Source organism: Dipodomys merriami, unplaced genomic scaffold (genome assembly GCF_024711535.1).
Source record: "Dipodomys merriami isolate MVZ:Mamm:240054 unplaced genomic scaffold, mDipMer1.0.p SCAF_306, whole genome shotgun sequence".
In the NCBI taxonomy this organism is placed as follows: Eukaryota; Metazoa; Chordata; class Mammalia; order Rodentia; family Heteromyidae; genus Dipodomys; species Dipodomys merriami.
The window spans coordinates 258,679-268,836 of NW_027204560.1; the positions used below are offsets into that span (position 1 = coordinate 258,679).

A 10,158-nucleotide genomic window follows, 5' to 3' on the forward strand; every position below is an offset into this window, starting at 1 on the left:
CCACCTCCCCAACTTTTCCTCCCTGCCCCCTGAAGTTGTAAAGTTTGTTTTCAACATAATGTCTTGTACATCTCATTGTTGCAATGGGTCAACCTGTATCCTTGTTTCAGCATTTTGTTATTTCCCTTCCCCTCCCCAAATTAGAAAAAAGTATATACAAGATGCAGGGCACCAGAAGCAAATACAATGAAAACAGGGGTTATACTATGGGGGAAGAACATACAAAAGAAACAAAAAAAAAATCACATAGTACATTAAAAACAGCAGCGATAAAGATAAAACCTCTTGTGTTCCTATCTTGGGGTTCATTTCACTTAGCATCATCTTATATGGTCATATGTACATAGTTTTTGACCTTTTCTGTTTGTTTGGTAAGACTATCCTAGATTATCCTAGGGAAACCATGGGACCTATGTTTCTTTGGGTCTGGCCTATTTCATTTAACATGATTTTTTCCAAATCTTTCCATTTCCTAACAAATGGGGCAGTGTCATTCTTTCTGATGGAGGCATAGAATTCACACACACACACACACACACACACACACACACACACACACACACACACACACACACACATGTATACTACATTTTATTGATCCATTCATCTACTGAAGAGCATCTGGGTTGGTTCCAATATCTTGGCTATGGTGAATAATGCAGGTACCTTTAGGATGGCCTTGTTTGTGATCATTTGGAAAAATGCCCAGAAGTGGGATTGCTGGGCCATAGGGGAGCTCCATGTGCAGTCTTTTGAGGAACCATCATACTGCTTTCCAAAGTGGTTGAACAAGTTTACATTCCCACCAATAGTGCAGTAGGGTTCAGTGGTGAATTCTTTACATGACAAGTCACAGAAAAAAAATAGTAAAAATATTACATGTACTTAAATGTGCATATAAAACCTATGTCCACTTTGCGTCCATCTTAAAAATCATAAATTGGGACTGGGAAGGTGACTCAGTGGTAGAGTACTTGCCTTGCATGCACGAGGCTCTGGGTTTGATTCCTCAGCACCACATAAGCAGAAAAAGCCAGAAGTGGCACTGTGGCTCAAGAGGTAGAGCACTAGCCTTGAGCTGGAGAGCTCAGGGACAGCTCCCAGGCCCAGAGTACAGGCCTCATGACCAGGAAAAATAATCATAAATCTTTGGATTTATGATCCCAAGCATTTTGGATAAGAAACGGTCAACCTGTGTGTAAAAACTCCTGCTTATCAAAATATACCATAAAAATGAAAAGACAATTCACAGAATAGGAAAAATATGTCATATACATATCTGACAAACTCATATCCAGAATACATAAAGGACATCCATGAATCGATATAAACAAAGCAAATGACCTTGTGGAGAAATTGGCCAAAATTTTAAATAGATACGTCAGAAGATAAAATCTCCAAATGACCAATACACTTTCAGAAAGATGATCAGCATCATTTGTCATCAAGAAAAGGCAAATTGAACCCAGAGGTTGACAGTCATGATAAATCCATCCAAATGGCTGAAATTTAAAAAGTAGGCACTAAATAGCAAGTTCATGGACTAAATGGAACACCTACTCATGGCAATTAGGAACATAAATTAGTATAACTACTTGAGAAAATTGGCATTATTGACTATCTCCGTCGTGTAGGCAAGTTTTCTCAGTACATCCAACAGAAATGCACAAATATGCCTAACCAAATCTATGGAGAAGAGTATTTATATCAGCTTCTGGTTTGCAGGCATCACCACTTCATCTGAAATGGTTAGACAGAATGTGTTCTCATGGTAAAAATTCAAGAAGCTTTGTACTTACAATTTGTGTATATTATTAGGTTATGTGTTATTAAAAAGACTTTACGTGAACAAGACTATAGGTCAGGACAGCCTGAATTTCCATACATCAAAGGCTCTGAGGTCTTCCTTCAACTCATGCCTCTTCTTGCCTCCGACCTCTGTGTAGTGTAAAAATATAAGCCCTAGGCAGGGTAAGAATTTGATAGTTTCTCTTTAAGTCTTTTTTTTTTTTTTTTTTTTTTGGTCAGTCGTGGGGCTTGAACTCTGGGCCTTGGTGCTGTCCCTCAGCTCTTCAGCTCAAGGCAAGCGCTCTACCACTTGAGCTACAGCGCCACTTTCGGTTTTCTGGTGGTTTATTGGAGATAGGAGTCTCACAGTCTCTCCTGCCCGGGCTGGCTTTGAACCGTGGTCCTCAGATCTCAGCCTCCTGAGTAGCTAGGATTACAGGTGTGAGCCACCAGCGCCCGGCTCTCTTTAAGTCTTTAGCCCACTTATTAATGGGGTGGTTGTTTCTTTAAGGATTTGTATTTTAAGGATTTAATTTTTTGAGCTCTAAGTATATTTTATATATGAGGCCCTTGTCTGTTGTAGAGCTAGTAAAGATCTTCTCCCAATCCGTGGGCTTTCTATTGATCTTGCTAGCTATGTACTTTGCCATACAGAAGCTCTTCAGTTTCATGCAATCCCATTTGTCCAATCTTTCTTTGATTTGTTGTGTTTCTGGATCTTTATTAAGAAAATTTTGACCTGTGCCAAGGAGCCCTAGAGTTTCTCCTATTCCTTCCTGTAATGTTTTCAATGTATCTGCTTTTACCTTGAGATCTTTGATCCATTTAGAGTTGATTCTGGTGCAGGCTGATATAACTTTAGTTTTCTACAGGTGTTTAACCAATTTTGCCAGCACCATTTGTTGAAGAGGCTGTCTTTCTTCCATTCTATATTTTTGGCTCCCTTATCAAGGATTAATGGCCATAGGCCCATGGGTTCATTTCTGGGTCTTTAGTTCTATTCCACTAGTCCTCAGGCCTGTTCTTGTGCCAGTACCAAGCTGTTTTGATTACTATGGCTTGGAAGTAGTGTTTGAAGTTTGGTATTAATATTCTTCCATCACTGTTCTTCTGCTAAGGATTGCTTTTTCCATTCAGGGTCTTTTATTATTCCATATGAATTTTGGACTGCTTCCTCTGTTTCACTGAAGAATGAGGTTGGGATATTGATGGGTATTGCATTGAATTTATAGATAGCCTTTGGCAATATTGCCATTTTCATGATGTTAATCCTCCTAATCCAGGAGCATGGGAGGTTTTTCCACTTCTTTAGTTCTGCTTTAATTTCCTTTTTCAGGTTTTTAGAGTTTTCATAATAGAGGTCCTTCACTTCTTTGGTTAATTCCTTAGGTATTTTATTGGGGGCGGATATTGCAAAAAGAATTGCTTTCTTGATTTCAGCCTTGCTCTCTCATTATTGGCATTCAGAAAAGCCATTGATCTTTGAGAGTTAAGAGAGAATTCTCTGAAGAGGAAATAAGAAGAGCCAATAGACACATGAAGAAATGCTCAACATCTCTGACCATAAAAGGAATGCAAATCAAAACAACATTGAGATTCCACCTCCCCATTATCATGAAATCTAATGACAATAGATGCTAGAAGGGGATGTGGCCAAAAGGGAATGCTACTATGCTGTTGGTGGGAGTGTAAACTTGTTTAACCACTCTGGAAAGCAGTATGGAGGTTCCTCAAAAGACTAAACATAGAGCTCCCCTATGATCCAGCAATCTCACTTCTGGGCACTTGCCCAAATGACCACAAAGAAGGCCATACTAAAGCTATCAGCACAACCGTGTTTATTGCAGCATTATTTACCATAGCTAAGATATGGAACCAACCCAGATGCCCCTCAGTAGATGAATGGAACACAAAAGAATTCTATAGTTCCATCAAAAAGAATGACACCACCCCATATTGGTAAGGAAATGGAAAGACTTGGAAACAATCTGGAGTAAGCCAGACCCAAAGAAACACAGTTCCCATGTTTTCCCTCATAATAGTTATTATATGTCTAGGATAATCCTAGCAAATGAGCAGAATAACTCAATAGCTATGTACATGTGTTCATATAAGATGATGCTAAACTAGATGAACTCTAAGACATAGAATCAAGAGGTTTTTCTTTATTGTTGTTTTTAACATACTATGTGATTTGTTTTTACTTTTGTGTTTTTTTCCTATGGTTTATCCCCTGTTGTCACTGTGTTTGATTTTCATACCCTGGGCATTGTATATATGTTTATCTGAATAAGGGAAAGGAAGGGGAACAACAAAAAGGTAAGACAAAGGACACAGTGATAATCAAAGGGAAATACGTTGGAAATGATCTGTAAAAACTTGGGGGGGTTGGGGCCAAGGGAAAGTGGGAGACAAATGAGGGAGGGGGTAACAAGTTTGACAAGAAATATACTTACTACCTTACGTATGTAACTGCAACCCCTCTGTACATCACCTTGACAATAAAATTAAATTTAAAAAAGAATTTGATAGTCAAAAGGTGTTTTTATTCAAAACTGTCCAGGAGGGCAAAAACCACATAAAAACAAATAAAAGGCACTTTATGTAAGCAGTGCTGGAATGATGAAAGTGGGGGTGGGGGGATGATAGAAGAGAGTCTTTGACCACAGAGCCTGGGCAAATGTAAATTGGTAAATAATAAGACTATATAATAGTTTCAGACATGAAAAATTTGCTTGCTATCATCATCACAAGTGTAAAATTGTAGTGGTATTAGGAAAAATCTCGGTGTGTTTGTGACAGCCACCTCTTTGCAAATGTCTTTTATATTCATTGGAAAGTATGGTGACTAAACAACAGATACATGACCTCAAGAACAGCCTGAGAAGCGAGGAACGAAGGAAGGAAAAAAGAAAGAAAAAAAGAAAGAAAGAAAGAAAGACAGAAAGAAAAAGAAAGGAAAAGACAATAAAAAAGAAAAGAAAGGAAGAAAGGTTTCTTTTCTCCTAGATCTTGGGAATGGGAAAACATGATCATGACTTGAGAGGGGAAAACAGAGTAGAAGGGAGTTTGAAGTTCAACTTTAATATTTGTTTAGTGGTTTTAAATCATTATCTATGATTGACAAGTGTTAATAGCCTTTTTCCCCTGTTCCCACATTAGTGTAAATGGTACCTCAAGAGCTTTCTCCTGAGCTCTGCCACAAAAAACCGTCTGCCTCTGCCACCATTTTATGTCTAAATCAGCCTAATCAAGCTATAGAATATCTCCAGGTATTGGACGTGTTCTGTCCCAGACAGAAGTAGCACTTTCAAACTTGGGGCACGAGAGACTCTGGAGAGAATTCTCCAAATAGTACTTCCTTCCCCATGTACCTGAACTCCATTATTTTTTAAAGCAGTGTGGATATGAAAGACTAAAAAGAAAGAAAAGATATTGAGAAGTAAGGAAGTTGAGAGATAGGTGGAAAACAGAATGAAATGTGAAGAACCCAACCAGATGGCCAGTTCAGTGGAGGGACTGGCCAGTGAAATTCTGTGACAGTAGAATACCATGGTGGTCTAGGTAAAGCAGTATGTATGGGAAGAAAATGGAAGAAGAAATGGCACGTGTGAGAATGGGAACATTTCTTTTCTTCCCTGTATTCATGGTCTTGGCCAGAGATTACATAGGCATTGAAGGGATTCTGCACATTGTCGGTTGAATGGAAACATTTACATTTCTAAATACTGTCAACTCTGACGTATATCAAGTATTTGACCTCAGTCTGGTAGTGACTGTAATGTTCAATGCTCCTTTCACTGTCAACCACAGAAGGCTTGCTCTCAATACATAAAGTGATTTGGACAATTTCTATGCTATTCCTCCATTATCCACCTTCTCTGAGCACTGATGGGGATCTTTCCCCCTCCCTGCTTCTCCCCACTCCATCCAGCATGTCCCCTCCCCACCCTCCACCTTTGCCCTTTCCTCTCCCCCTTCTCTCTTTCCCTCTTTTCCCCTGATCATCTTCTCTCTCCTCTCTTCCCACTCGTCTCCTTCTTCCCTTTCTTCTCCCTCCCCCTCCTTTTCCTCCCTTTTCCTCCCTCCTCTTCTTTTCTTTTCTCTTTCTACTTCTCTCTCTAGGGACCAGATACAGATTCCATTTGGCATTATCCACTGTAAGTTAATATGGAGACTATGAGACTATTGCAATTCTTTTTTTTCCTACACCTTAAGCTTGGATTTCCAAATATTTGTGTAATGGGCTGGGAAGTGATTATTATGTCATGGTTTTGTCCTTACTTGTACATGTTCACTACAGAAAGCTGATTTCTACCAAGGTAATGGCATAGTTTGGGGGGAGAAGAGGAGAAAGAGAAAAGTGATAATACAATGTCTTGTCGAGCTATAATTCAGGGGATCTTTAAAGACAGCAATGACTTCTTCTGCTTGAGTTGTGCTAGCTAATAGAGATTTAAATGAGGCTTGGTAGGAAAGCATGGGAGCATTCATGCAGGGAATCAAATGAACACCCCCAATATGGAGTTTCCTATGAAAAGCTATTTTAACTGAAAAACACAGGCCTGGGTTGAATGCCAGAAACTTCGAAACACACATGTGCAACCATCCTCCTCCTAAGTAATAAGCTAAAGTTGCCAGAGGAAAAGCGAGACCAATATTTTCAAGTGTGCATTTTCAGACACATTTTAAATACATCATCTCCGAGTTTTATACATCCCTGACTGTAGAAAGCAATTCGATCTCTTTAAATTTACATTCTATAGGCCAATGCTTCCTCTCAGAAGGCAAATATACAACTTCTAAAAGTAAATCTGAAATTAACAGCAAGATGGAAAAAGAAATTCATCCAAAAAAGAGATGAGCCCCAGAAGTTCTGATTTCTACTCAGTGACTATAGCGTGAGTCTCCTGAAACATTTCCTTTTAAATGGTCCACTTAAAACTACATCAATTTTCCACTTGTCATGCAATTCTCCTGTGCGGTATGACTTCAGCTCCTGTTTCTTCTCATTAAGATCAAAGGTCCATATTCTAACACTTAGTCTGTGTCAAATCAGTTCAATTACTTTTTGAAGCTGCCTAAATTGAGGAAAATTAGTGGTTCAAATCCACAAATCCTCAGATCTATGCAGGTATACACAGATGTCTGTGAGATCATATCACATGCAAATAGGTTTACCACTGAAAGCTTTCTAACATGTAGAGGTAAATCAGAGTCTTTGCCCTCAGGCTATTTATACAACATTTTTTTTCCCATCACACAGAGAATTTGGAATGGTGTTTCAGTTATAGCCATTGGCATCTCAGTTTTTCTCATTTACAAAATTGGGTTAATGGCACTACCTGCCTCATGTGCTTGTTGAGGACGATAATAAAGGACAGTAATAGATAATAATCCTAAGTGTTCAAAAATGTTAACTATTCTATTACTGTCATTTTATTTTTGCTATTATTATTGCTCAGCAATTTTTTTTGCAAAAACAAAATCAAACAATAAGGAAACAGTCTTTCTTATTGGACAGATGGCTCATGCTCATTCTTCATGTATATTTTGAAACTTCACCAGAGCTGTGATAAGTTATAGTATCTATTTGGGTGATCTTTAAGCCAGACTGCTATAATATTTTATTTTATAACATCCTTGAAAAAATTCAGCAGGGCTGTTTATGAGTGTAAAATGTTACAACTTGAATGTTTCTTTCCAAGAAGATGACTCAATATATTCTAGACTAGTTGAGAGACAATATTCTGGTTTCGCTGATATAAAAGGATTTTAAAAACCCTTGAGCATATGGTGTTTGCATCCCATTGGTTACACTGGCCTACCACTGTGGGACTCCTATTCATCTGTTTTGAACTGATGTGGGAAGCAGAGAGAGAGAGGAAGGTAGAGAGGGAGGGCAGGAGAGAGGGAGAGAGAGATAACTTGCTACAAATTTTGGCATAGACAGAGGTGGCTTTAGTCATCATGCCTCTTAGTTAGAAAATTTCTCCTGCAGTAAGCAATAAACATATATTTATGCCTAGAAACCATTTTCAAGTTCCCTATCTCATGATTCATACTTATTTGTTGCTTTCTTTTAAGTTGTAATCAGTTTTTCCAAGGTGCTGGCTCCACTGTACAGATGAACAATTTATAAGTAGTTCCCTTCAATCTTAACAAAGGGGGAAAAAGGATATTTTACTGAATGGCTTTTAAAATTATTTTTCTTTGAAAATGCCTTTGAGATTGACCAGATGGGGAGTTTTAGCCAATTTGTAATAACCCTGATGAGTAGGAGATTGCGTGAGTTTGAAAAGATACTTCAGTGAAAAGTCTTTAAGGAACAAAGTCCTTAATTCTGTCTTGGTGTGTGTGTGTGCACAGTACTGGGACTTGAACTCAGGGCCTGAGTTAAGCTAGTACTCTACAAAATGAGCCACAGCTCTACTTCCCAGTTTTTTTGGGTTAACTGGAATTAAGAGTCACACAAACGTTTCTTCCCAGGCTGGCTTCAGGATCTTCAGAGCTCAGCCTCCTGAGATTATGTCTTATTAAAAACATGAATAATGCATTATATCAGATTATTTTATTAATTAAGATTAGCCATCTTGATTATGTCTATACTACATTCCACAGCATCCCACCCAAGTTTGGTGGAATTTGCATTCTAAGGTTTAAAAACTGCTTTCATCCTCACTGAAATGCTAACACAACAGCTTTCTGTCACATTCAAATTTAATATTACATTCTTTGTTCAAATCGGGACAATGAACAACACTACAGTCTGAGCAGACACTAGGTAGTGTTTCCTCTTGTCTAATTTATTTCTCTTTTTAAAAAATCATGGAGCCAGGCGAAGGTAGTTCACATGTCTTAATTCTAGCTACTCAGGAGGCTGAGAAATGAGTTTTAGTTCAAAGCCAGTAGACAAGTCTGTGAGACTCTTATCTCCAGTGAAGCACCAAAAAGCTGAATTTGGAGCTGTGGCTCCAGTGGTAGAGTGCTAGCCTTGAGCAAATCTTTCAGAGACAGCCCCAGGGCCAGGAGTTCAAGCCCCAGGACTGGCACAAAATAAAACAAAATAAAAATAAATTCTTGAGCCTTTGTCAGACCTGGGCTTCACTAATAGTGAAAAGAGAGCAACTTTGCAATCCAGTATTTTTGGTGAAATCTGTAAAATCCTTAACCCCTCACTGGACATATTGTTAGTCTATTAAATTGAATCCTAAAGAGATTAAACAAAAACACCAACTTAAAGGAAGTTTTCACGCACTTAGTTCAAACTTGCCAAAAAGGCGAATTCTGCAGTGGTGTTTCACAAGCAGAGACTTTTTACTCTTTGCTCGTCAGTAGTTCACAGGTAATGAAGACGAAATGTAAATTTCATTCAGTAAACAGGCAGCTGGCCTTGCTGCTGAACGTCTCCTGAAAGGCAGGCTCCCTGTGGAAGGCATTCATTCATCTATTCATTCACTCACTCACTCACACAAAGGACATCGCAAACATCCCCTGCCGGGTATGGCATCAGGATCTAGAGTTGATGACAGGGACGGTCTCGGTGTCCCTGCCACCTGCCCGGGCCCATCGCTTCCCTGGACCACGCAGTACCACAGCGGAGGGGAGCCAGATCGCAAAGCAGAGGAGCACAGTCCCAATCCGAAAGTTATCCTCTCCCACTCACCGGAGGTAGAGGATCTAAATAACGCTGCGTTAGGGGGACAGGTTAGACGGGGCGGGACGGGGGGGTCGTCCTAGAGCACCGATCTCCCCAGCGCCCCGAGAGCGAAAGAGGAAAGGGGTTCTAGTCTCCCCTCCACTCCAGCCTCACCAAGCCAGCGATCGGGAAGTTTCAATCTGGCGGGACCCACAGTCCCTACCTGCTAAGGTGCGGCCCGCCGGGGCGGGGCCAAGGCCGGCTCCTGCGCAAACGGCGGCGCCAAACGTCCCACTCGGTGAGCGGCGCTGTCCACGAGGCTCCGCCCCGCTCACCGGCATTGGTCCCGCCCCCGGCATCAGCCACGCCCACAGCCTCGCGGGCCCCGCCCCCTGCTTCTATAGCTCCTCCTCCATGGTAGCTGAGCCTGGGGACTCTCACAGGCTCTGCCATTGAGAGCTCGGCCCACAGTTTCACAGGCCAGGCCTGGGGACTCAGAGGCCTAAAGCTCCTCCCGAAGCCTCAGGCCGCCAAGCTCCCTCCCCAGGGCAGTGCCCTGGACTCTTTGGCCACGCCCCCCTCACCTGGCTTCTGTGCTGAGGGCAATTTGTGTTTTTCCCGTTCAGTTTCTAAAAGTAAAAGGATCCTTTACGAATAATTTGGGAAATACAGAAAAACATGCCCAAAATAAAGATTACCTGGGAAGCACAGAGAACATGTTAGCGCGTATC

The 10,158-nt window shown here is 40.6% G+C and overlaps 1 protein-coding gene across 2 annotated transcripts in view; it reads right to left on the minus strand.

The window, feature by feature from the left end:
• Positions 1 to 9,720, minus strand: part of Spata16 (spermatogenesis associated 16) — a 239,033-nt gene extending 229,313 nt beyond the window's left edge. The window contains exon 1 of one of the 2 annotated variants that reach the window (XM_070041296.1): positions 9,651 to 9,720. The gene's annotated coding sequence lies outside the window, so the exon portion shown is untranslated. Of the gene's footprint in view, positions 1 to 9,454; positions 9,508 to 9,650 lie in introns of those variants that run through there. The other variant, XM_070041298.1, reaches the window with a different exon arrangement.
• Between the last annotated feature and the right edge of the window lie 438 nt (positions 9,721 to 10,158).